We start from the raw sequence: 24,771 nt of genomic DNA on the forward strand, positions 1-24,771 counted from the left end.
TCAGCTGGTATAAATGTGGGAAGGGTTTGTGACATCTGGGGGTGTTAAGTTAGTTTGTACTACCTGAGGGTCTGGTTCAAAAAAGCTCAAAGAAGAGTTGAGCATTCAGTTCCTATTGCAAATCCTCTAAAAGAAAAGTGACTTTGGGTGTGATAAAGATGATATTGTATGAGAGGATTCAGGTTTGTTAATTCAGGGTTACTAAACAAAGCTGTTCTCAAAGGAGGGTGAAACCCTTGGTGGGTTTTTCTCCAAGACTGAAGGGAGAAGGTTTTTCATCTTGGTTGCTTTGGTGAGGATGACAGCACAAAATCTGGGGCCAGGTAGAGTCAAGCCCTTTTCACTCTTCAGAGAGTTCTACTGGGAGACTAATGGCTGTAATCCCTGCACATCCAGCCTCTATCCCTAGATCTCATGCCAGATTTGTGCTGGGTGATTCTCTCAGTTGCAGCCCCATGAGCAAAGATGGTCATATATCCTATTGTCAAGAGCTGAACCAGAGCACGGATGGGTTTGCTGCTATAAATAAGGCTGCAGGGGCAGCTTCTGAAAACCAGCTACGTCCTTCAAGATCATTTCTCTTCATGCACCTGATGGATCTGGCTGTGCTGTCACGAGTCTGTCATCCACATGCAGCCTACAATCTACTTTTGAGCTCTTGAGCACATAAGATATTTATTCCACATGCCTCTGCTCCACAGCAGCATACATTTTTTCCAGTTATACATTGTGGGAACAACTTGAACATGCCCCACCTAAAAGTTTACATATGCTGAGCTGGTGGGAAGGATGAGAGTAGGGGGGAGAGACGTTTCTGCCATGCTGACATAATTCAAAGGCTCCCATTTCTTAGTGTTCACAACTGCAAATCGTTTGATCACTGGGTTGTTAGAGTTCAAGTTTGCAGAGAATGATATTATGAATATGATTGATTAAATTTTTTCTTTTCTTCCCTTGCTTGGTTGATGTGAGGCCTCTGAGCTCTTCAGACTTAGTTTATGGAAATTAATCCAAGTATCCAGGGGGTTACATGACAGAGAAATAAGGGTTTGTTTCCAAAATACTTTCAGATTGCATATAACATCTGTCCATTTGTGGGTGAAGGGAATGAATGTGGAAAATCAGACACCCAAGTTTCAGAAATTAATGAGCTGAGATGACCTGGTTAAGGACAGTCAAATTTTGAATCAAAGACTTGTGATGGCAACTATTGGACAAGCTTAGATTGACAAGCAGGAGAAATATGTGGTGATTGTCACCTTTTTCAACAATAAAACGTGAAGATGTTTCATCAAGATGATGAATTCCTAAAGTATTTTCCCCTCCTCCTTACTGCTTCACATTTATTATACACTGAGTTACAATGATTACTATAACTTGGGCTATTCCTTCTTTGAATACAGTTGCCCAGAAATTCTTTGATCCTGTCAGAGGCAGGTAAACTGTTTATGCAGCTGATTCCTGTTTAGTAGGTATAATGTTACTGTTATTTATTTTGTAGAAAAACAGTGAAGTTTTTGTTTAACTCCAAGTTTATTTTCATAGGGAGCAGCTGAAAAGCTTAAATAATAGTAAATCTTTGTTTTTATTCTTTTCCAGCTATTTTTCCTTCAGAAAATCTCACTTCCTAATATCTAATTTTTGTTTGCTTTTGAGAAATTGTTAAAGCTGTAACATTTGACTTTGCTGATGCACATGTCCCCAAAGGTTTGTCAAAATCTTTTTGAAATATTTTCAACTTGTTCCCCAAAACGAGAAACAGCAATATTTTCATCACCTGATTAATTTTTTCCATGTTACTCATGACCAAATGACAGGTTCATTGATCAGTTCTTTTGTCTATAAACACAGTTTCAACATCACTTTTAAATGGAAAAGATAGACCAAACAATCTGATAAGGATTCCTGATTGTGTACACTGCATGTCTCCTTGTAATTGCACAGCTCTGGGCTCACTGGTTGTGGTACCTTTATTAATAATAACATAAATAGACTCTCCATGCGGTGTTTCTGTAATTTCTCTGCTGGATTGAGTTGGACAGGCAATTTTGTAGGCCTTGGACTATAACCTGTATCTAGATCATCTGTGCCTTCACCTCCAACTTCAATCCTTTTTCCTGGAAGGGTGCACGGAGCATAGAGCATGACATTCCCTGTCATCTGGGTGTGCTCTGCAGGGCTGAAATAAAAGGTGTGTGACAGCACAGGGATCTCTCAGAAGATGAGAGGGCTGTTTTGCAAGCTACTCTCTAACCAAATAAAAACCATCTGCCTCTAAACACTGACAATCCAAATGAAAAATGGCAGAAAAGTGTTCTCAGCTCTCATTTATTCTTAAAAGGGCACAGTGAAGAGCTCGTTGCTCCACCTGCCCGTGGATGCAAAGCAGCCTTATGTGTGTCAGTGTTTGAAGTGAAACCCTGGTCAGGCTGATCACTTAATCACAGGGCCACCTTTTCCATTTTGAGTGTGTTTTTCTCAATTCTTCCCTTTTGAAATGACCCTGTCCAGGACTGAAAAGGAACTAGGGAGGTGCAGAACTTTGAGAAAGATCTTGGTCTTTATCAGATGCTTTTCTTTGAGGTGAGCTTATGAGTTTTGAGCTGATCTCTAATGAGCACTGTGACCTAGGTGGAGACAAGAGCTTGATTTTACCTTATCCTTGTGGATGTTAGAGCCTGGATTGGGATAACTGACTCAGTGCCTCTCTGAGCTGTGTGTTCAGTGGGGATGGCTCAAGTGACAGCAACTGCATGAACAGCAGAGATAACAGAGTTCCCCAGGAGGGGAGGGAGGCTTCAACCATACAGGACAAGTGTAAAATGTTTTTCTCACCAGGGAGCTCAAAATAAACACTGTGACAGTCCTTGTCCCATGTTACCTTGCTGCTTGAGAAAATGTAAAGTAAGTACCACCTATAAGCTGGCCTGGAATTCCCCACTTGATGCTTTAAGCATTTCCTCGATGAGTGGAGGAGAGATTTGATTGTCTCTATCTTTGAAAGGTGATAGAAATACTCCAGAAAAGCATGTGCCAATTACATGCATTAGTGTCTCCAGCAAAATCCAACTCTCAGCTGAGGATATTGTGCAGACAACACCTCCAGTCAGAGCACAGAGCATAAAACAGGATTGTGGGGCCTGACACAAAGGAGTGATAACTGAAGGGACAGAGATACCTACAGTGTCTTGTGAACTTCCCAGGGCCTGTCACTGAAAGGCAAAGCCTGTTTGTGGATGAAGCTGCTGTCTCTGAATCCCTGACCTCAACAGATTTTGCCTCTGTTACATAAGAGTGCTGCCTCTAAAATAAGAAAGGGGAAGTTTTTTGTGATCGCTTTTGACGGCTACATGCAGGAGTTACACAGGGATATTTGACCTCCAGTTGTTTTGAGGAGCAAGGACTCCATCTTACATATTGGGCCTTTGGAGAGTACCCAAAATTTGCATTTGGTTGTGAAAACTGGGGTTCATATGCTTGTGAAAACATAGAGACAATATAATTATGTATCAATACATAAAGTGACCAGTACTTCTTGTATTATCTGGCCTTTTATATAACCATAAGAATGAACACAATTTCATAGGAAAGATGTGACTATCCTATCCCTTTTTCTCTAGTCTCTCAGAAAGTTGCACTGGAGATTAACTAACCAAAGGGAAAAAAATCCTGGGATCTGGCCCTTTGTTGGTGTGATGGATGTAAAGAGGCATCCAGCCAACCTGTTCTACCTGTTGCATCCCTGGGAATAGCTCCAGTTGTGGGGAGTGCTCCATTCTCCCTATGACATGCAGAGAATGGGTCAGTCTGAAGAGGTTCAGTGGGCAGTGAAGCACAAATGCACACATAGTGTGACTTGACAAATCCAAATTGCCTCCAGCGAAGCTCTGTGGGTTTTGTAGAAGCTGAAGGACTGGCCCAATAGGACATGAAGAGCTTCCTACTGCAGATGAAGGAATTCACCACCCACTTCTATTATTAGTAGTTGAAGGCTTTTTAAATCAGGAAGAATGGCAAAATTTACTTCCTTTTTATTGGGCTCTGAAGTGAAAAATGGGCTGTTGTCATCAGGAGTGTTGAAAAATACCTCCTGATTTTAAGAAAATATCCTGCTGTTGACTTGTATTAATTATTTACCAACATATTAAGTGGCCTTTACTGATGATGGGGATATGTGGAATGCTAATATACATTAGGCTGAGAGATTAATTTAGGGAAGTTACAACATATTTCTGAAAATGACATTAAAAGTTTGGAGTGCCCTGAACTACAACATGACACGAACTGGGACCGAGAGCCTGAGAATCTGAATTCAATTTGTGACTCTGTCACTGACATCCTGTGTGACCTCAGGGAACTTATATAAGCTCTGTGTGCCCTGTTTCCCTTTTGTCAAAGGAGAAGAAAAGAAAATCTTTCTGTTTGTCATGTTTGCCTGCTTGGAGTTGGGGCCACTGGTTCCTTCTGTATGGCATCAAAAAGAAAGAGACTCAAGACTCTTTGTGAGGGGCCCTGGGCTTTACCATGGAAGTCATTTTAGAAAGAACAAATTCAGTAATATCTGGAATGTTGAATCCCAAAGCCAAATTAGAACAAGACAGCTCTGGGCTTGTACACACAATGCTGTTTTTTTAATTACTACTTCAATCACTCATTATTTTTAAAACTAAATACACTGATGTTTACAAAATAAATAACTACATATTTCATTGTCACCAGCAAAGTGCTAAAAGGAGAAGAAAGGAAATCCTGTATAGAGCTTCTCCAGTGGGAGATCTCTTCGAGAGGGAGCTGCAGAATTGGGTCCAGCATCTACCCAGTGCTGCTCAGTTTGAAGCACAAATGCTCCAAGTTCTCACGGTGGTAGGAGTGAGTGCTGCCTTGCTCTGAAAGCACAAGGGTGCAGTTCTTCATCTTCTGCACTTCCATGAAGTGCTGGAAGTTCTCTCTCATGATTTTCTTGGTCTGTGCCCCACAGGCCCAACATCCCCGCTGGGCTCGGGAGTCGCAGCTCCGTGTCACTTGAAATGGCATTGCCTGTGCTCCAGCAAGTTGGTGCGTGTGTTCCTTTGGGGAGTGGGTGTTTAAGAAACATGTCTTCTGTCCCTTCAGAGATGCAAAGCAGCTGAATGGGGTGACCCAAGACAGTATATCACGAGATTCCCTTGGATTCACAATCAGCCGTCTGCCCTGGATACAGATGGCGAGGGATGAGAGTAAATCCCTGAGGGTAAAGACCCATATGCCCGCGTGTGTTTGCCAGTTGTACAGAGGGTCACCCGCTGCAGCACCTCTTTAAAAACTTATCATTAAGCCTCTCTCCTTTGTGAACTTTCTCATTATCATTTCATTGTGTCGTGCAGCCCTGGCTGGGTGCAATGAATATTGACTTCATGCTTGCTTTTCTAATTGAATTACAGGGGAGCAGGCTGAGCCACTGAAGTTTCCTGCCTGCAGTCCTGCTTCCCTGGCAGCCAAGTGAATAGAGGCTGAAAGAAAAGCTGTTTGCTTGGGCATTATGGATAACAGAGACCTGTCACAAAGCTGCTACAATGATTTATTAAAAGACAGAAGAAAATGAGAGAGAAAGAGTCTTGCTCACTTTCAGCACCAGCTGCTTACTTTGCTTGCCTTCTTTCCTTTTTCTTTCTTCCTTTTCTTTCTTTTGTCCTTCTTCTTCTCTTTAGTACTTTTTTGCTTTCTCTTACATCCTTTTTTCTTTCTGCCTTTCCCTCCTCTCTTTCTGTCTCTCCCTCTCTCCCCTTCCTGATCTTGCCTTATCAAAACCAGAAAAAGTCAGAGAAAAACACATCATTAGAGCAAATGCTTCAAGTGAAAGGCATCATTCTCTAATCCTTAAATAACAGTCCCTGCCTAAGACAGATGTGTTTATCATTATGGCCAAATCATAACAAAGACTGTCGCTGTAACTGCTCCAGTAAACAACACCCCACACATGTCCCTGCAGTGTTAGCAAGTCTTCTTTAGGAAATCATACTGGAAAAACCTCTGGATTCTGTAGTTTACCTTTTCCTCTACTGAATTTAATTGTCAAAGTCTTACTGATGTAACAGGAGTGGAGTAAATCCAAGTCTCAGTGGCTTTGCAAACACATTATATTGTGTGGCTCACCAACAATTCAATTTACAGTGGTGCAGCACAATGAGGAAGCTCTAAGAGTTGCTCATGGAACTTACTAAAAAGAACTCAGCTCATGGTGCTTGATCAACATAGGGATCACACTCTTGTGTTGGGTCATTTTTTCCCTTTCATTTAGTTTGCACTTTTTTTTAACTTTAAAAAAGTTTGATTCTGATCAAATAATAAGATCAAGAAGCAGAATTCTATTGAGTTAAGTGAAATGTTTAGCTCAAGGCTGATGGATTGTGGAAACAGTTGGTTTGGATTTTCATTAAAATCTGTATTGGTTTATATTCCTTGTAGTTTATTAAAGGCAGCATTTCTGAAGTTTGGGTGGGGAGAGAAAAGAGCTTCGTACCCAGCTCTGGTTAGGGCTAGGCCAGGTCAAAAAGCTTCCATCCAGGCTGTTGCCTGCTAAGGAGTTGGGCTTTCCCATGAGAATTTATGAAGAAGGTTGTTCTTTTTCAACATCCACTTCCTCGGATTCGTGTTCACTCCCTCAAACCAGAAGATTTTAGCCCAGAGAAAGCTGTGTGCCTTCAAATCTCAGCTGGACTTTGGAAGTTTGATACACTGTTAATTAAAAAAAAAAAACACAAAACACCCCAAAACAGGATAGAGTTCAGCTCTTTTCAAATGACTTATTCAGACCTGACTTTTCATAGAGGTGAATTTTATTCCTTGCTTCCCGTTCCCAGGTTATCACCTAAATATATCCTTTCTTTGGTTATGTTATCTTTCCTGATTCCCTCTCTATCTTGTTGTTCTGTATTACTTTCTCCATTTTTATATCCTTCCACTTTACATCTCACAGTTTTTTAAATCTTCTTTTGTCCCGTTCTAATTAGCCCCAGCATGGAGAGTTGCAATAAATCACTACAGAAAAATCTCACTTTTCAGTGGCTGGCACTTCCCTTAGGTTTACCACTTCTCAGTGATTAATCAGGATTTAATCTTTGTTTGGAATAAGTTTATTGGTGACTGCTCTCTGGTAGCCACTAAGCTGTTTGCAAATAGGAGGGAGGGTTTTTTGTGACCTCATGGAGACAGGGCAACAGGTGGATTTATTCTCAGGTTTACACGACTCGAAAGGGTAAATAGGGAGCTCCAGCCAATGCTTTGCATTTCAAAGAACACTTCCATGGGCCTTATGTGTGTTTGGTAGGTACACTCCAGGTTGAAATGGAATAACTATTGACCGAAGCTGGAGGGCCTTGTAACTTAATAAATGACCTTCTGGCATTTGAATGATTCATATTTGTTGGGAAACAGTAGCTGGTTGAGTTAATTCTCTCACCTGTCTTGTCCAGTCCTTGTTTTTGCAGCTCTCTGCTAAGTGGCCATCAATGAATCAATTCCTCTTTCTCAGCCTTCTACTATTTGTTTCCCTGCCTCGTCTAGTTTGTTTTTGAGTCTCATGGGATACTGTCCATTAAGAACTTGTCAGTCAAGTACTTGTATTGGGAAGTCACTTTTATGTCTTGTATTCTGGTGTAGCAGCAAACAGCAGGAGATGTGAGGAGATGTGTTACTAAACACAGGCACGGGCACATACACAGCAACAGCCACATCCTGGGGCTCTATTGGGGTGCAGACTTATGTAGCCTCTCCTGAATAAAACTGCCACATTTCAAGGTTGTATTTGCCAGGGATTTACTATCATGGAACAGAAAACTTCCTCAAGCAAGTTAAAGGATTCATTTTCTCACCTCAGTTGCTGCTGGAGTTGGTACCTCCACTGATACTGGAATGGGTATTGTTCCCACAGGGAATTGACTGCCCTGCTGGTTACAGACTCTGCCAAAATTCCTGTTAAATTCACTGGGACAAGTATTTCCTCCACCTGTTTCAGAATTCCTGTAAAGAAAGTCTATTGCCTGTGTACATATCAGGGAGCAAAATGTACTTATTAGCACCTGGGATTTAAAAACCCTGGCATGGGATTTAAAAACCATAAGCAATTAATGAACTGAAAAGTGGCATTACAATTTCTCTCAGCGGAAAAAGAATTTAAGTAAACAATCGCAATTTTTTACCATGTTTATCTTAGCTATGTCATGGGTTGAGGAATTGGATATGGTTTTTTCATGGCTAACTAGTTGGCCTGAACAACAATTGAGCCTTTGAAGCAACACAAATGGTTCTGACCATTTAGATTTGGGGGCACTATAGAAAGGAAGTTTTATAAGCCACCTACACACTATTTCCGCCTGGAATTGGAGAGACAATCTTACTGGACTACAGGCATTTCAAACTCATGAACCAGCTTAACTTTGCAATTCATTCCATGAAGCTTAAGACAGGAAGTGCTTTGTGTGGCATTCTCACATCAGGACTGGTACCCATAAATCAAGATGAATGTCTTTCTCAATGACTTGCTGCAGTTCAGCCCCAAGATTCGGGCTTGAGGCAGCAACCACTAAGTGAAGTGCTTTGGCCTGTGGTATTTGGGAGGTCAGGTCTGGAGATCACGATGCTTCCTCGAAAAGCTGTGAATCTTCACATTGTATATTATTCTGTGTTATGAAAGTGTGCAAGGAGCAGAAGATTTTTAGTTGCTAGTAATTTATTTTCAGCAGCAGAGATCATTGTGAGTGCTTAAAATTTGGTATGTTTTCTGAAGGAGAGAGAAGGGAAAAAAAAAAAGAAAACCTTTCACTTTGAAAAGCTCAGTGCTTTGACTGGTTCTTCTTTTCATTGGCAGGGATCCTGTGTTAGAGTGAGTTCCCTGAAAGGCAACCAAATTGCCCACCACAGACAACTGTGATGAATAACACTCCCTGTCTTTGCAAAAAGCATTGCTTACAGTCCCCCATCCAATCCCAGCACCCTGCAATGTGCAGTGCATTGGGGTTTTCTTTGGGGTTTAGAAGCTATTATTGCCATTTGGCAAAATTAATTCTGGAGAGCAAGGGATATTTTGTCAAGTCAAGGCTCCAGCTGCCTGAGTGGGAGTCTGCTTTGCTCATTCTGGCAGCAGTCGTGGGTTACACCTTGGATAAACCACTCCTGTGAACAGAACAGGGAACCAGGCTGGCAGGTGCTGCTCTGAGCCCTGTTACTGGCTGATCTAAGATATGTAACCACATTTATTAGTTGCTTCCTGTTGTCCTGTTTGCCCACACTGTCCCTGAAGCAGACTGTTTCTCTCTCTATTTTGGTTGTACTTAACAGAAGACTCTTTGTTCATGTCACAGGTTTAGAAGAGGTTCAAAGACAATCCTCCAGATGTTCTGGTCAAACCAATGGCCTACAGGGCATGCACAGCCCTGTGTGCAGGTGCTTGCTGTGTAGGTTCACGTGGCCCCACAGCCTGGACCTCTTTGCACAGCAGGGAGGTGGGAGAACCACCAGAGATGGGGCACCCTCTGCCCATTGCTGCCCCAAAGGGCTCTGTGCTGCTGCAAAAAGGAAAATAGCTTTTTCTGGGTTTCAAGGCTGTTACCTCTGGTGGAACCTAAGCTGGTGCAGCACTTCCAGAATTGTTTGCTGCCTCTTCCTAACGTACAGTAACAGGTAAATCCTTATGTTGCTTCCTGGAGACAGGATGCCCTACTTTGTCAGGCCTCTGGCACGCAGAACTTCCTGGAGGTTTATTAGTCTGACATCATCCAGTAGGAAACATCCTAAGAGGCTCTGAATGACCACAGCAACCTCTCAGTTTCTAAAAATTGAATTTATATTCCCTCTGAATAAAAGTATATGAACGTCTATCAATCCATTAAAATATGTCTTTCTTAATTTAACGAGCTTTGCTCAGCAGGGCAGTGATAAATGCGCACAATTTCACACTCCCGACAGTCATGTTTAAAAAGAAGGAAAGGGAGGGAAGGGGAAAAAAAAATGCAACAGAGCTCCCTAAATGGTAATTCAACTTAATTTTTTAACAAGACTGTTTTGGTTTCAGAGTGATTCCATGACCTACAGCAATGATCAAAGTGACGCCGCCGTGGTGAGTCTCCTACAGCCAGAGCACTACTGAGTGTGCTGTGGCAGCTCTGCCCCGTTTAAACAATCTCTCAACCAGGTGCTTCGTTCTCCTCTGTACCAGAGCTGCTGGGCTGACTGGATGCTCAGGTCCTTTAGCACAGCTTAATCAGGACCAGGAGAGGTCCAGAGAAGGGATGAAAGAACAGAAAGATGAGCTATTTAGGTGTTCAAAAGATTGCCTGGGTGTACCTTTCTGGGCCATCAGTTAAATGTTTGTGGCTGTCCTGGGGGCCTCCACAGTGTTTAGAGATTTTTCAGTCTAATGAACTTGGGTTAATACTGATAGGAATGATGTCTTGCAATCATAAAAGCTGTTCCATTTCACTCTAAAGAGAAGAGCTGGCTCTGCACACTTTGCACGTGTCAGACCAAAGCAAGGAGCTGGAGGACACTCTGTGGCATCACTGCCTTGTTATGCATTGTCAGCAGTGCCCACAGTGGCACTTATGTAATGCACTGGGTGAGCCCTGCAATCAGTTCTCAGGGGAGCGTTTCAAGACACAAAGACTGGAGATTTTTAGAGAGGCTGGTGCCTTTCTCAGTGTACATGAAAACTAGTTGGATACTGGCATGGAATTGCTCCGTGCTTAGACCATTTATTAAAGTCTAGACGCAACATAAAAGCATGTAAATTGGTTCCAGTCGTCTCTAGTAAAAACTTCAGCCTGAGCTGGGAATTGATTGGTGAATCTCGAAGCGTAATTAAAATTGACTGTTAAAGTTTCTCCCCCTTAATTGGTAACACTTTCTTTGGAAGTCAGTGAGTTAAGATCCTTGCTGGATCATTTAAAGGAGTTCCTGTGTATATGATCAGAACTCAAATGCAGTTTTATGGAGGAGTTTACAGTTATGTTCCACCCTGGTGGTCTTTCATCCTGCATCTTTCCTATTTAAGATTTATGCTGTCATTCACCACAGCCTAATTGTGTTTTGATAAAAATGAAATGATTGCTGACGCATTTCAGCCTGAAAGCCGATGACATTTTGAAGCTTTCAGTAAGATGATCTGAAATACTGTGCTGCTCAAAGCCTCTGTCTCCCTGCTAGTCTTCATTTTTAATTCCAGCATTTGTTAGTCGGTTTTGTATGGGTTTTAATAGGCACCTATAACTCCTCTCTGAGTGTTCTGCCAGCAGTGTGTTATTCACTGTGCCTAATAGCTCATCCAGACTGTTTCATTCTTTCTTTAGGAGGAGAAATATGTGCAGTGTGGTCTTCTGCTTTAGATTTTTAAAAAATTATATAGATTTGCAATTACACAGGTTGCTATATTTTGTGACAAAGCCAGTTCAAAAAAGCACATTTTATCCTTTGAGTGACAGACAGCTGGGTCTGTAGTGGCTTTTAGCTCCTTAAGGATATCCTTCCACACTCTTGGTACAGACCCAGTTCTGGAGGTTGGTGTTATTCAGGATGGTACTACCGGACATACTTAGCTCTCTTTAAACATAAGCTGTCTTGTCCTGACTAGCCATGGACTTAATCACAGCATTAACTGCTCTCCTGAATCAGGCACTAGAGATACACTTAATTCTCTCCACAGTCACGGTATTTTTAGTGCATCACAGCCAGAGCTTATCATCAGTAAAATGTAAATGTGTCAGGGGATCACGGATGTGCTCTACACAAGTGTTGTCACCCGCTAGACTGAAGAGGAGGAGCTTTCATAACAGTGATTATTGTCATACAGAACAGGCAGGAAGACACTCAGGTTGCTTGGCTGGAGGTGATGCACTCACACAGTTGGAAATTGTTTGGGAGGGCACAGTTAGGTACTTGCCAACATTTGGTGTTGCGTGAAGAAACCACAGCGCCATAGAAAGTGTTCGCTGAACCTCGTCCGCTCACCACCACCATGAAAACTGAGGCCAGTTAAACTTCTACACCTTGGCATCCCTGCTAGTGATGCATGTGGATAGGAATACATATCCTAAACACTTCCTGTGCCCCCACGATGGGCTCAGCAGTGCTGGGAACAGGAGATCGAGGTCAGGGCTCCATGCAGCTCTTTGAAAGGAAGCACGGTGTCACCTGGACTGGTGCCAGGGCACCCTGAGGTCAAGCCCTGAAAGTTTAAGAGGTGTTCAAGAATAACATGTGGGTCTGATCCCCAAGCCATTGCAATCACTAGGGATATTTTGTTAGTACCACTGGATTTCAGACAGGCAGTGTGGATCAGTCAGGCTTGGTGTGCCACTGGCCCTTGTTTTAGCTGTTTCTAACAAAAGCATTTCAGAGTGATGTAAGGTGTACTTTGGTGTTAAAGGAATGCTTAAATACTCCTGCCAGTCATTCTGCCGCCCTGAACTAAGGGCCTCTGGTAACAGAATTCCAGAGCTGCACTTCCAAATTATATCTGGACTTCAGGAAATATTTTTTGTTCTGCTAGGGTTAAGCTGCCTAAATAGTCCTTGCTAGAGCAGCTCCGTGCTGCAGTGCTTGTATTCCATAGTAGTTATGTGCATTATGCTATACTGTATTCCTTTCAAAGCCACAAAGCCAAATCCCAGCCTCAGCTTCAAGCTATTGAACTACAAACAAGCAATGACTCAAAAAAAAAAAAAATAGATAAGTGTAATATTTGAGGTGTATGTGCCATTTATACAGGTAGAGTCGACTTTCACGACTTCCACCAATTTAAAAAACATGAATTTCTTTAGCAAGCTACAATACCATTTTTACACCTCTCTGTTAAAGGGGATGGAAAGAAAGGGAACCCAGGTATTGCCATGGATAGAATCTAGGGCTGTGGTTTTAACAGGCTTTAAAATCCATAGAGGGGGATTTCTGAATGAGATTTGTTTCTTCTCTTGCTCCTACCATTACAGGGTCATTCCCAGTGGCTGCCTCATGGCTGTCCTTTTTTAATGCACATTTATATATATTTATATATAGAATGAGTTGGGTTAGAAGGGGCCTTTAAAGATCATCTAATCCAATCCCAGAGATCATCGAGTGCAATCCACATACACACATACACTCAAAGACCTGCTTGCACACCTACATATTTACAGCACTGAGCTGTTAAATTGTGCTCAGAATGAAGAATTATTTCAGCTCTGCAGAGGGAGTAACACAAAGGTTGTGTGACGATGTATGGGCCCTGCCATTCTGGACAGTGACCCCTCAGTGTATGAGCGAAATCTTTTTGGCTTTAAAATCCATCCCTAGTATATGAAAAGACATGTTCTTCTTGATTTGGCCATTTTCTCCACTTTTGACAGAGGATCAGTGGGAGAAAGTAGTGATGAGCATGCCCAAAGAGATTGCTTCAAGCTTATTTGATTTTCTTTTCATGGGTGCAACACGATCCAACTCCTTTTAAGCAGCAAGGTCATTTAAGTGTGCCGTGCCACAGGTTTGTCCTTTTCCCCCCATTCAGTCCCTTAAATCTTATTGTCAGCCATGTTCCCTTTGAGTAGCAGAGCAGCTGCTTGGGGTCTGCTTGTGTGGTTATAATCCCATTAAAAAGCCCTCCATTATGTTGCTAATATATTTATAAAGAAACTGGTCACCTGGGATTAACGGTTGATTCTTCTCCCTGGACATACTGTACTGACACGGAATTATTCCCGATCCCCTGGCTTGTGAGATACAACCAGTTGCATTTGTCATGGTGCCAAATTGGCTGAAATAGATTAGCAATTAATGCAGAACATGCTTTCCTGTGTTTGTAAAGTCCTTGTAATCATCCCTGACAATCATCTTCTCATCAGCTCTTTCCTGATAGCGCTGAGATGGCAGATATGCCGGGGCTTTGGGAGATTAATGCTCTTTCATGGGAAATATGAAAGGCATTAAAAGAACATCCTGACAGAGCAGGTGAGGAATCTGACAGAAAAAAAAAAAGAACCCTTAAAAGCCATTTCAGTAGATATTATTCTGTAGGTTTTTCTCAGCCGTTTCTAAGCATGCAAAGCTAAAGAAGACAAAGTAACTGTTGGGGAGGATTTGCAAAATCTCCGGCTGGTCTGTGATTCACAGATGTGACTACAACCACAGGGACACTTCTGAGGTCCCTTGGACTGGTCAGAGTGGGGTACTGATCACAACAAAGCAGAGGCCACACGGATTCAGCCAAGGCTGCAAAAGCCACCTAGGATGGCTGAGTAAGTGTTCAGGCACTGCTCCTGAGGGGAGGTTTGTGCTGCTTCTGTCTTTATTTGTCTGTCAGTATTTTATTTGTCCGGCTGAGTTTGCAGGTGGGATCTTTCTCACTTTCAACATCACTTGAGGGCTCACCTGCAGTCTGCCTGTCCATGAGAGGAATCTCTGACCTGCTGCAAAGAACTTTCTTCTGAGTCCTTAGTGAAGTCCAATTATCATCCCAAAACCTCTCTCTTAATCCAGTATGACCAGCTTCAGAGCAAGAGGCTTTCTACAGCTTCAGCCATCAATTCTGCATCTCAGTTGAAGTCGTATCTGTGTTTCCTTACCTCAGTTTCAGAAGTTCATTCTGCTCCCACTCTTGGCTTCTCTCTGTATTTAAAGCATTTGTGTTGTAAAGTGTTTTTAAATACAAGATCGGGGCATTTTATTTTAATTGATGTTGTAGGATGAGCTCAACTTGTAATGAACTGGACAGGAAGCAGAATGACCTTCTGAAGAAGGCAAAACAATCACTTTGAGATGGTCCTTCACCCTGGGCAGGTCACAGGGTTGCTGTGTGCTTCCCTTGCCCATGTACAAGAGAGGTAATACAGCAGCATTGCCAAAAATACTGATATTAAACGTGCAGTTTTTGTGGTTACTGGGCAGATACTGTGATACACGTGTTTTACTAGTGCCTAGAACCATGTCATGGGCTCCTGACCTAACCAATACTGGGTTGTGGCTGCCTACTGCTCTGAAGGGAAGAGGGACCAGGAAATGGCTAACTCTGCTCTGGGAAGCAGAGCAGCCCAGCCTAAGGAATGATCAGACTGAGGTGGGATACCTCAGGTGGCCAAGGGCTGTGGCCACAAAAAAGGCTCCACTCTAAGAGCACCTGAGCTGTGTAGATGCCAGTACAGCTCTGTCATATGGAAAAAAAAAAAAAAAATCCATCTCCTTTGAATCTCTGCCTTTGATTCCTGGCAACCGTGATTTTCTCCATGCACATTCCTATGTTGTTCTTATAACTGGGCTGTGTCCTTCTGAATTGCCATGACTGAGCCAGGAGCAGAACATCACTTAAATACCTCTATTGTTATTTAAGCCCTGTTGTGATGTGGAAATTTGTGGTAGAAAAGTACAATTTGGAGGATTAAACTAAATGCACTGTCTGTAACCGGAGCAATGAATTGTGAGGGTATGATCCATGCAGGAGAAGAACAAAGCCTTCTGCAAAAACTAGTCATTCCAAAGTGCAGTCTAGCTGCTTTTAACCAAAATGTCTCACGAACGGCTTGCCAGTGCCTTCAGTCTCTCTTTTCATTTCCTCTTAGGGGAAAGTTTCCTTGGAACCGTTCTGGTCTCCTTGCACTGCTCTGCTGGCAGCAAAACCCTCGGAGCCAGCTTTGGGAGCCTCCTGCCAAAGGTGTCAGGAAAGAGCTGCTCATGGCAGCACAGCACAGCGTGTAGGGCTTCAGTTATCTCCAGCTGTCAGGAAGTCCCCAGGATGTCTTGAGTCAGGGACACAGCTCTGAGTAGCTTTGAGGAGTCAGGGACAGAGTTCTGAGTAGATTTGAGGCCGTTCTTAATTGCGCTTGGAGGTCAAACCATCCCTGCTGGCCACCAGGACTTGAGGCTGCACAAAACTGTCTTTTACCCGAGCCAGACACTCTTCAGTCATGGGCTGAATGCAGCTTGGTGGAAGCAAGGGATCCAGCCCAAAGGTCTGTTCAAATGTTTCCATTTCATGTGGCTTGGTATTGTAACATTCTCCCGTGGTTCTAACAAGTTGTGCAAAACTGTGATGCCAAAGCAGCATTCTTCCTTTAAAGTTTCAAAATTAAGAAAAATGGTTGTGGCATTGGAAACTTGGGAGAGATGTGCTGTGGTTATCTACTGGTCCAAGAATAAAATTCCTATGGCTTTGCACAAAAGCACGGAGTAGTTGTCTATTAAAAAATAAAATAAAAAAAAATAATTCAAGACAGGGTACCTTTTTTAGTGGCAGCTGGACAATGTTTAGAGGATTTCAGAGGCCACACATTTCCTCCTCATGTGCCTCTGCAATTCCAGTAAGTGCAAGAAGTGCAAGGCAGAATCCTTGCCAGGGGAACTGGACCAACCAGAGCAGCAGCATGGATGTAGCCTGAGGCTGGACTTTGAAAGGAAATACACCTTGGACATGAGAAGAATTGGAATGCAGCTGTCCAGACTCGAGTGTCAACCACACAGGGCCTTTTGGGCCAGGGCAAATGAGATGATTACCTTTGCAGCCAGAGTATGTTGCAGCATCCTTGAGGGCACCCTAACTGCCTCGAAAGCCTGGACCTGGGCTGGTTATAGCCTTAGTCTGACAGGACATGTTCCAAAAGTGGTCATGTTTTGAGCAGGAAAGATTCAGTGGCTTCTAGTTGCTTCACCCAGAAAGAAGGGGTCAGACTCTTGTCTTTGTGGGATAAGGGAGGTTACACATTAGCTACACATGAACAGGGCAATCCATTTATATAGGGAGAATCTAGGCTCTCTATAGGATTGATAAATGACTCTGAGAATGAGTAAAAATAATTGGGAAAAGCTTTTAAGTTTTGTTTAAATTTAACCATCAGAAATCAAAACATTAGAGGGTGTTTAGAGAAGTGCCTGAAGCTTGGAGACCCTGAAAAGAACCAGAAAGGGAATCAAAGAGTCTGGCAAAAATTAAAAAAAAAAAAACCAAAAAAAAAAGAGGAGGCAAGAGAGAGAGAGAGATTAAGATTAAACAAACTCGTCTGAATAAAGCTAATCAACTGAGATCCTGCTCCATTGAGATCAACTGGATGAGTATTAAGGAGGGCCTCAAAATGTTACTGGGAGGAAGCCAAAAAAAGAGAAAATCTGTATGTTTTGGGTTGGCTGGAGAAGTCTCAGCCAGGCTGGATTGGGTTGATGTAGCAGAGCCTGCTCTATATGAAGAGGTGAAGTGTTGCTGCCTGTAGAGGAAGGGAGAAATTATAAAGGCCCCAACCAGCCATGGTAAAACTGAATAATGGAGTGGCCAAAGGGAAAGGAGTTCCTGGCAAAGTCTGGAGTATTTATGAGGATCCAAGTAGGAGTTTGGAGTATTAATATGTATTGCACCGCTGTCAGTTGTCCGTGCTGAGAAATCCTCAGTTATGCCATGACAAGCTGTCACTGTTCCACTGGCCGTAACTCAACCTGCTGTGTGGTTCCCCTGGTTCTCCACTCACACACGGTGCCTGCTTAACTTGTTCAGTGGTGGCTGCTCAGCTTTAGTCCTGCAGCTGATTTGGGTGAAAAACGGATTTTGGCTGCTACAGAGCCTCTTGCTGAGCCAGAGTTTCTCCTTCCCCATCGCTCCTGCTAAGAGATTCCCGGAATTGCCAAAGAAAATAGTGATAATGTTAGGAAACAGGCACTGTTTGGCTGTTGGGATATTTATTACACTGGCTTTCTTTTTGTGTAAAATTATAACAAACGAACGTGAGTTTGTTTTGTTAAGCCTTTGTTTGTAATTTCGGTGTGATTCCTTCTGTTATCCCTGCTAACACTGACCACTGGAACCTTTGGGCAGGCACTGCTTCTTTCGTGTAGGGTCCTGAGCTAGGTTTCCTTGACTCCCAGATCAAACCCTGAGCGCTGAGGAATTCCTGCAAAGATTTGCATGTGCCTCATCTTACATGCTGGGCCCAGCTGTTGAGCCTGGTGATGGCAAGGAGCCCTCTTTCTCCCCTGCATGGGATTTTCAGGCAGCCAGACACTGCACAAGGGAAGAGCAGATTTGGCCGGGCTGGTTTTTCGCGGAGCGGGGAGCGAACGGTGCAGCAGCTCCGCCCTCCATGGCCAGCCCAGCCCAGCCAGTGCGGGGAGCTGGAAGTTGTCTGCTCAGAAACCAGCAACACATCATCTCACAAAGGACTTTGCCCTTTCCATCTTCTCCTTGCTTGTGCCTTGCAGCTACACAGCACCCTCCTCATGGGCTTGGTCATGGAGTGCCTGTTCCACCTGCTCTTGGTGTTCCTGTTGGATCGGGAAGGGCTCCTCGTGGTGTGTGATGTTAAAGATGAGTGTCAGTCTTCACAGGCGTGTTACACATCGTAGGTCTCCTCTGTGCTATATTCCACAAGTACAATTTATCTTGGAGAACCAAAGGGTTGGCGGCGCCAAGAAGACATCAGATAATCTGAAATGTATCTACCTTTATGAGGAGACCTTTGTAGACCATTGTAGAGGAAAGAGCTCCAAAAGTAATTCCTCATTTCTCATCTAATGAATGGCTTTAATTAACCTGAACAGTTACGCTCTGGAGCTGTGCACACTTCAGGGAGCAGCTCGATGGCACCCTTCCTGCTGCTGGGAGAGTAGGAGTATGACAGTTCAGTTATTGCTGTGCATTGTTAATATGGTTGATCTTGGTCCTGCTCCAAGAGAACCACTAAGCAATCATGGAAAATGAAGGGTAACACATTTTTAGAAGGATTCTGGATAATTTTGGCTATAAAACAGGCTGCATAATCTTGGCAAAAAGTGGATGAATTCATTATCTGCAAATAGTGGAAAATATTATAAATGGCAGTAAATGAAATAAATGGGTGTTTCCACTGTAATATGCTATTCTCTGAGCCACCCAGAAAGAATACAGCTTGGTTTACTGGGTGGGTAGTCCTAGATGAAGTGAAGGATCATGTTCATATGCTCAAATACTTGTTTGGGACTGAGATATTTTATGCCTTTGTTGCAGAGGGAAATCCATACATTTTACATTTAAGAGGTTGTATTTTATGGCCACAGATGGATGTTGGAGTGAAGCTAAAGCTCTATATGTGCTGTATATCTGTTTGCATTCCTCAGCTAACCTCAGTTTTATTTGCTCTGCTACACCTTAAGGGTTTGGAGAACTTGGTGACTCACCCTAATGGAAAGTCACTGACCCACCTTATGTGAAGAAATTGATCTTCTGTATATTTTGGATTTGTTTATGGGCCAGCACTCTTGCTGTGAACACATGGAATAAAGTCTTGGCAATTTTTAGTAGAAAAAAAAAAATGTTGTCCACTAATGAACAGGACCTGGCTGGATGTTCTTCATTCCCACTTCTTTGGTCTCCTTTTAGAGAGTCCCTTCATAACAAAGTGCCTAAGCCCACGAGTATCTCTGAGCACATGAATAGTCCCAACATTCCAAGGTTACTCGTATCTGAGAGCGTTTTGCTGGATAAGAAGCTCATTTAGGCCACATGGACTTTCCTGTTGGCAATAATGGTGATGGCAGCGGCCTTCCAGGGAGGCAGCAGCCCTGGGATGGAAGCCCTGAGCTGTGTTTGGGGAAGGCAATCCCAGCTCCCACACTGTGTCATTCTCTTCAGCGAGGTCGAGGTCTGACTGCTCACCTCAGCGTGCCACTGGGTCACTCCACTGGTTTTACTGGGAGCCAGCACCAAGGATGAATTGGTTGGCTCTGCCATATTTTTGTTATTAACACCCCAAGCCTTTATCAAACAGCCCCATTGGTTTTGTCCTCTTGCCTTGCAGTGAGGCACAAAGACAAGGTACCAGGTTCTGTTGATTAGAGGGTTGTTTTGTTATAGTATTTGTAGGTTGTTATTTTTACTTCTTAATCAGAGTTGCCTCCATAGTGCCTGTATTATATGCCCGTTAAGGAAGGTGTTTCCTCACATACTTGGATAAGATCATGGATATGGCCACAGCAGATAAGCTGCCCCGTTTCCCAGGAGCAAATACTATTACAATTAACTGTTTTGCAAAGAAAAAAATGCACACAGAAGCAAATAACTGTCTGCACCCATGTTCACATCTGGCTTTTTATAGACATGCATATACTTTATATATGCATATGTATTTATATATATATTATAAGTTTGTGCACATGTATATTTGAGTGTGTTTATCTAGTTGATTTTAACTAGGTGAGCTTCAGAAGCTCTCACTGGCCTCAGAGGTATTACTAACTCTACTGGTATTTTTAGTTTAAGGATGGTTTGAATGTATGGCCACTGCTTGTATACATTTATTTAGTGTGCTGTGCATGGCCAGATCTCTGTTCTCATGCCATGTCTGCTTTTGCAACCTCGCTCCTGCATTTATAAACAGCTGTGCTCATAATCCTGGGAGTACAAATAATTGCGACTAAAGAGGTGAACATTTATAGCTGGCCTTTTCAAAGGAGTCTAAGGGAGTTAAGTACCCAAATCTCATTGCATTTGGTTACCTAATTCCTGTGGCCTCTTTGAAAATTCCAGCCTTAATTAACTAATTCAATCAACTATCTGTGAAGCAGCGGAGACATAACACACTAAATCCAGGCAGTTTTGGTTGCACAGGAGCTACCTGAAAACTTTTCAACTGAAACTTTAAAGGCTTCGTTATTGGCTGACGTTATCCAGTGATTCCAGTGAATCAAACTGCAGCGTGTAACAAGCATTGCTATCCATCCTCATGTTTAGTGTGGCTCTCAGGGTCGTTGGGTTGACTACTTTATGTGTTTAGACTTGCTAACAAGGGTGGATGGTAAAAACTTCACAGGCTTTCTTTAGGCATCATCTCCACCTTTAGATGCTCCTGGGAATTCCTTACTGAGGCTGCAGGAGAGATAGCTCCTGTGAATGTTCCCACAGTGTTGGACAAACACTGAGCCACATCAGTGCCACTTTCAGTCTGTGCCTTGGTGGCACCTTAATCCATCTGTGTTCGAGGAGATTGGTGTTCAGGGAAAAAACAAACAGCAAGGAAACAACATGGAATGAAAAGATTCTGAGTCTTCACATTACCCTGCCCAGTATTTATTTCTATTCCATAATAGCTTTGCTTTCTTGCATTTTTTTTTTTAAATCCGTGTTCCAAAAATCTTTGATGTGGTTTATTTTTTTTTATTTTCTTCTTTGAAAGCCTATTCAGCTAAGTATGGAAAGCCACAGTTTTAACAGTTCCCCTGTTTGTTCAGAAATAGTATCGTTCATAGTTGGCATCAGAGGGAAGACTATACTGAAGTCCAAATTTACTCCTATTAAATTAAACCTAATTGAAAAAAGGCAAAGACATTCATTAACTAGTTAAACAAACGGTATTAAATTTACTTTTTTGTTTAAAAGAAGAAAGAAAACAGTTTTAACTGAAGCAATGTAAGTGGAAGAGCAGCTATTAAAACGTGATGGAAGAAGTACGCGGTGTTGAAAACTTAAGAAGAAACCACAGACATGTATAACAGTAAAAGAAATGTACCTTCTTGGCCATTTCTTTTCTCTGTTATTGTGTCAGATGTTTCTGATTTGAATAAGAGCTTTCCTTCATGTCCCTGAGCTTCTCCTTCCATTTGACTTTACACTGAAGTCATAAACCTGTTGTCATGGGAACCACTGTGACATCACAGATGTAGCATTAACTTCACCACAGGGCAAAATAAATGAGTGTGATGGCCTGTGAGGAGAGAGAACCTTTGTTTGAACCAAAAGCCAAGCTTATCCGAGTCTTGGCCCGGAGCCCGGGACCCCAAGAGGCTTCAGTGGGATCCCGGCCCTGTGCTGGAGGCACAGAACAAACACCGCCTTGTAGCCGAGACCCTCTCTTGGAGCTGGTGGTCTCTGCAGACAGGACATGACACAGAAGAAAGGAAGCATTATCAGCTGGGCTTCAAGATTGGAAAACTAAGGAAAGGAGAGAGTAAGCAACTTTACCCCAGGTCACAGAGAAGATTTGAGGCAGAGCCCAGAACTGCGCTCAGATAACTCAGCAGGAGCTGCTGGAGATGCCGAAATGCAGGAGTCAGAGCCTGTTTTTACATATCAGTTCCTGGAAGTCTTTCCCAAGCTGTCTTCAAAACTGAGAAAATATGCAAAAGGCAATAGAGCTTGGGACAAGTTGAAACACTGCTGCAAGCCTTCTAAACAGTTCAAAATGTCTTTCCCCTCTAGGAAAGTTTGTTTTAGGAATCTTCACCACCACATGTGGGGCAAAGTCTTCCATGGCAGTGTTCCCATGTTCTTCCATGGGCCCAGGATTCCATCCGTGGCTTTTGAAGAGCAGCACCCAACACCTTGAGCTGCATTCAAGTGTAAAGAAGGAGCAGATCTTTTATAGACCATAAACACAACAGCTCTTATGGCCAACCTGACCAATTAAATGGTCTCAGCAATTCCTACGTTTTGCTAATGACCTTAAGAAGTTTGTCTGAATCATTGATTGCTGCTGCTGTCAGGGGGTGACACTGATCCCTCACAGGTTATGGGTGCACAGGTGGCCTGTTTCTGAGGATAGGTACAAGCAGTGGATTATTCCACTTGCTCCATACTTCCAGGGGGAAATCACCATTTGGATACTAGCCCACCAACCTGGGCACCTTCTGGTTTGTAGCTGGCCAAGGTATCAGGTCAGATGCTCCATAAGTCAGTGTAAGGGCAGTGACCCCACTAGACAAGGTGTTTTTGCCCACCCTCTTCCCCCCCCAGACACACAAAGGCTCCAGCTTTACAGGAGTTGGGTGGGAAGGTGCCACACCACACCCATGGAATTGAACTCCTGTTGACTTTAACGAGGAGCTGTGTGGCTGAATCCCACGCAGCTCTCAAACTGGAGGGGTTAAATGCATTTTGCTTTTGCCTGTTAGTCTGTGGTTGAGAAAAAGAAATATCCCATGTGTTTTAAATTGTTTTAACTGATAAGTCTGGCCAGCAATTGAGAGTAAATCACAGTATCAGTGCACACCCACAGCCTGCGTTGATGTATGTCTACATTTTAAAGTGACTTGAATGAGTCATGGGAGCAGAGTTTTAATTAGAAGGATTGGAAGTGTCAGAATTTCCTTAAATCTTTTACAAAAAAAGACCTGCCCCTCCACTACACTTTTGCGGGTAATAAACAACTGTGATTTGTGTGATAGAATTTCAGGGAGAGTTTGGCTTCTGCAGTGTAATTTTCGACTTTGGATGCTGAATTTTTATTAAGATACGCAAAATGTAAAGGTGGTACTTTTATCCCAGTAGCTGTTTTATCATCTAAAGTTATCAATCTCTGTGACTGCAATAGCCCTTATATTAGAAGAGGCTTGTGCAACACATGACAGAAAAATAAAGGCATGTCAAAAAACACAATCAGAGTATCACAGCACTTGAGGCCAAACCACATATTCATTAATCTAGCAAAAGTCTTTATGAAGGTGTGTAAGCAGTGAATTGGTGAAAGCTGAAGAGTCATGTTAATTCTTGATTAAAGGAAATGGTGGCTGGAATAAAATCCTATTGTTTAAAGTCTAAATTCTCAGTGGAGCCACCTTGTCAATGTATGATAGCCTGATGAAGTGTCAAACAGTGAAAGGTATCAAACACAAAGGCAAATAAATAAAATAAAGACATGGTGTTAATAGACAAACCATAGAAAAAAGGAAAGAAATTCTTTAAAAACTAATTTACATGTGCAAAACTGAGTTTGAGTTGAGTGGTTTCCACAATTCATTTATATTTGGTTTATGACAATATTTAGCACTCGGGGTTTAGCAGAGAAGATTTGCTCATGAAGAGCAAATGTTAAACTGAAAGATGTGGACCAAAATCCAACAAGTATGCCCATTTGATTTTAATATTCCACATTTAGAAATTCCTTATCTATATGGACAAAAATCTTCTCTAGATTTAGAATTGATGCTGACAACATTAGAGAGGGAACACTGAGCTTCCAGTCTTAAGGCAATACCTGACTGTAAAGACAAGGATGAGTTCTCTGTGGGAATTAATTTCCTGCATGTTGCAGCAACTGAGACTTATCAGTTCCTCAGAAAGATCTGTGTTGACCTCTCTAGGAGATACCATATGATGCCAAGCAGATTGGGTCAAATCCTATGGGGCAGCTGAACTGTCCTTAAATTATTCAGCCTGGAAACAAACACAATCCCGGGTAATTCGGGTCATTACCAGCTCCTGGTGAAGTAAAATGATGTACTGTAGAGATGAGTTTGTCAGAGAAACTTAGAATTTTCCAAATCTTAATGAGAAAGATGCATTAAAAAGCTTGAAATAAATACCATGTGAAAGTTTAAAGGGAGAGACGCTATTATGAATTTATTTGCTCATCTATAATTAAGACTTACTTTTTCCTGCAGCAATGATTCTTTCTTTAACATGCATAATCATTGTACTGTGTAATGCATTTTCTAGGGCGTGGTGATATTCCTTGTCAGCCAGAAGAGCAGTGCCAGCATGAGCAGCCACCTACCAGTGCTGGAACTAGCAAAGGGTTGTATTTTCCCCACTCCTTATATGACCTGCAAAACTGTGTGAAAGATCAGCATAAAGAAGTACTTAACCAGTTCAAAGTGAAAATCTGTTTTGATTGTGTTGGCTTTTGGGAAATGTAGCTTTTTTTTCCTGGAAAGCTGGGCTGATTATACACCCACAGCTCTGTAGCCAGCCCTTCAGACCAAGCATTTTCTTTATGTGCCTGTCTCTGAGAGCCCCCAAACTGTGTTAATTTTATTACTAAACAGATACATCTCAATTTATGGGGTTTTGCAGTCAGTTCCTATGGAAGCATCTGTGTGGATTGG

At 42.6% G+C, this 24,771-nt stretch overlaps 2 long non-coding RNA genes across 2 annotated transcripts in view; both read left to right on the top strand.

Annotated features, from left to right (window-relative positions):
- Positions 1 to 24,540, top strand: part of LOC114002189 — a 64,502-nt gene extending 39,962 nt beyond the window's left edge. Inside the window, exon 5 of the long non-coding RNA XR_003545788.2 lies at positions 24,383 to 24,540. This is a non-coding gene — a long non-coding RNA (uncharacterized LOC114002189). The remainder of the gene's footprint in view (positions 1 to 24,382) is intronic.
- On the top strand, positions 21,684 to 22,394 carry LOC120324942. Its single transcript, XR_005566672.1, has 2 exons — positions 21,684 to 21,896; positions 22,148 to 22,394. It is a non-coding gene; the product is annotated as an uncharacterized LOC120324942 (long non-coding RNA).
- Positions 24,541 to 24,771: the final 231 nt, after the last annotated feature.

This window comes from Pipra filicauda, unplaced genomic scaffold, assembly GCF_003945595.2.
Source record: "Pipra filicauda isolate LSUMZ 115617 unplaced genomic scaffold, ASM394559v2 scaffold77_size3566232_pilon, whole genome shotgun sequence".
Taxonomy (NCBI): Eukaryota; Metazoa; Chordata; class Aves; order Passeriformes; family Pipridae; genus Pipra; species Pipra filicauda.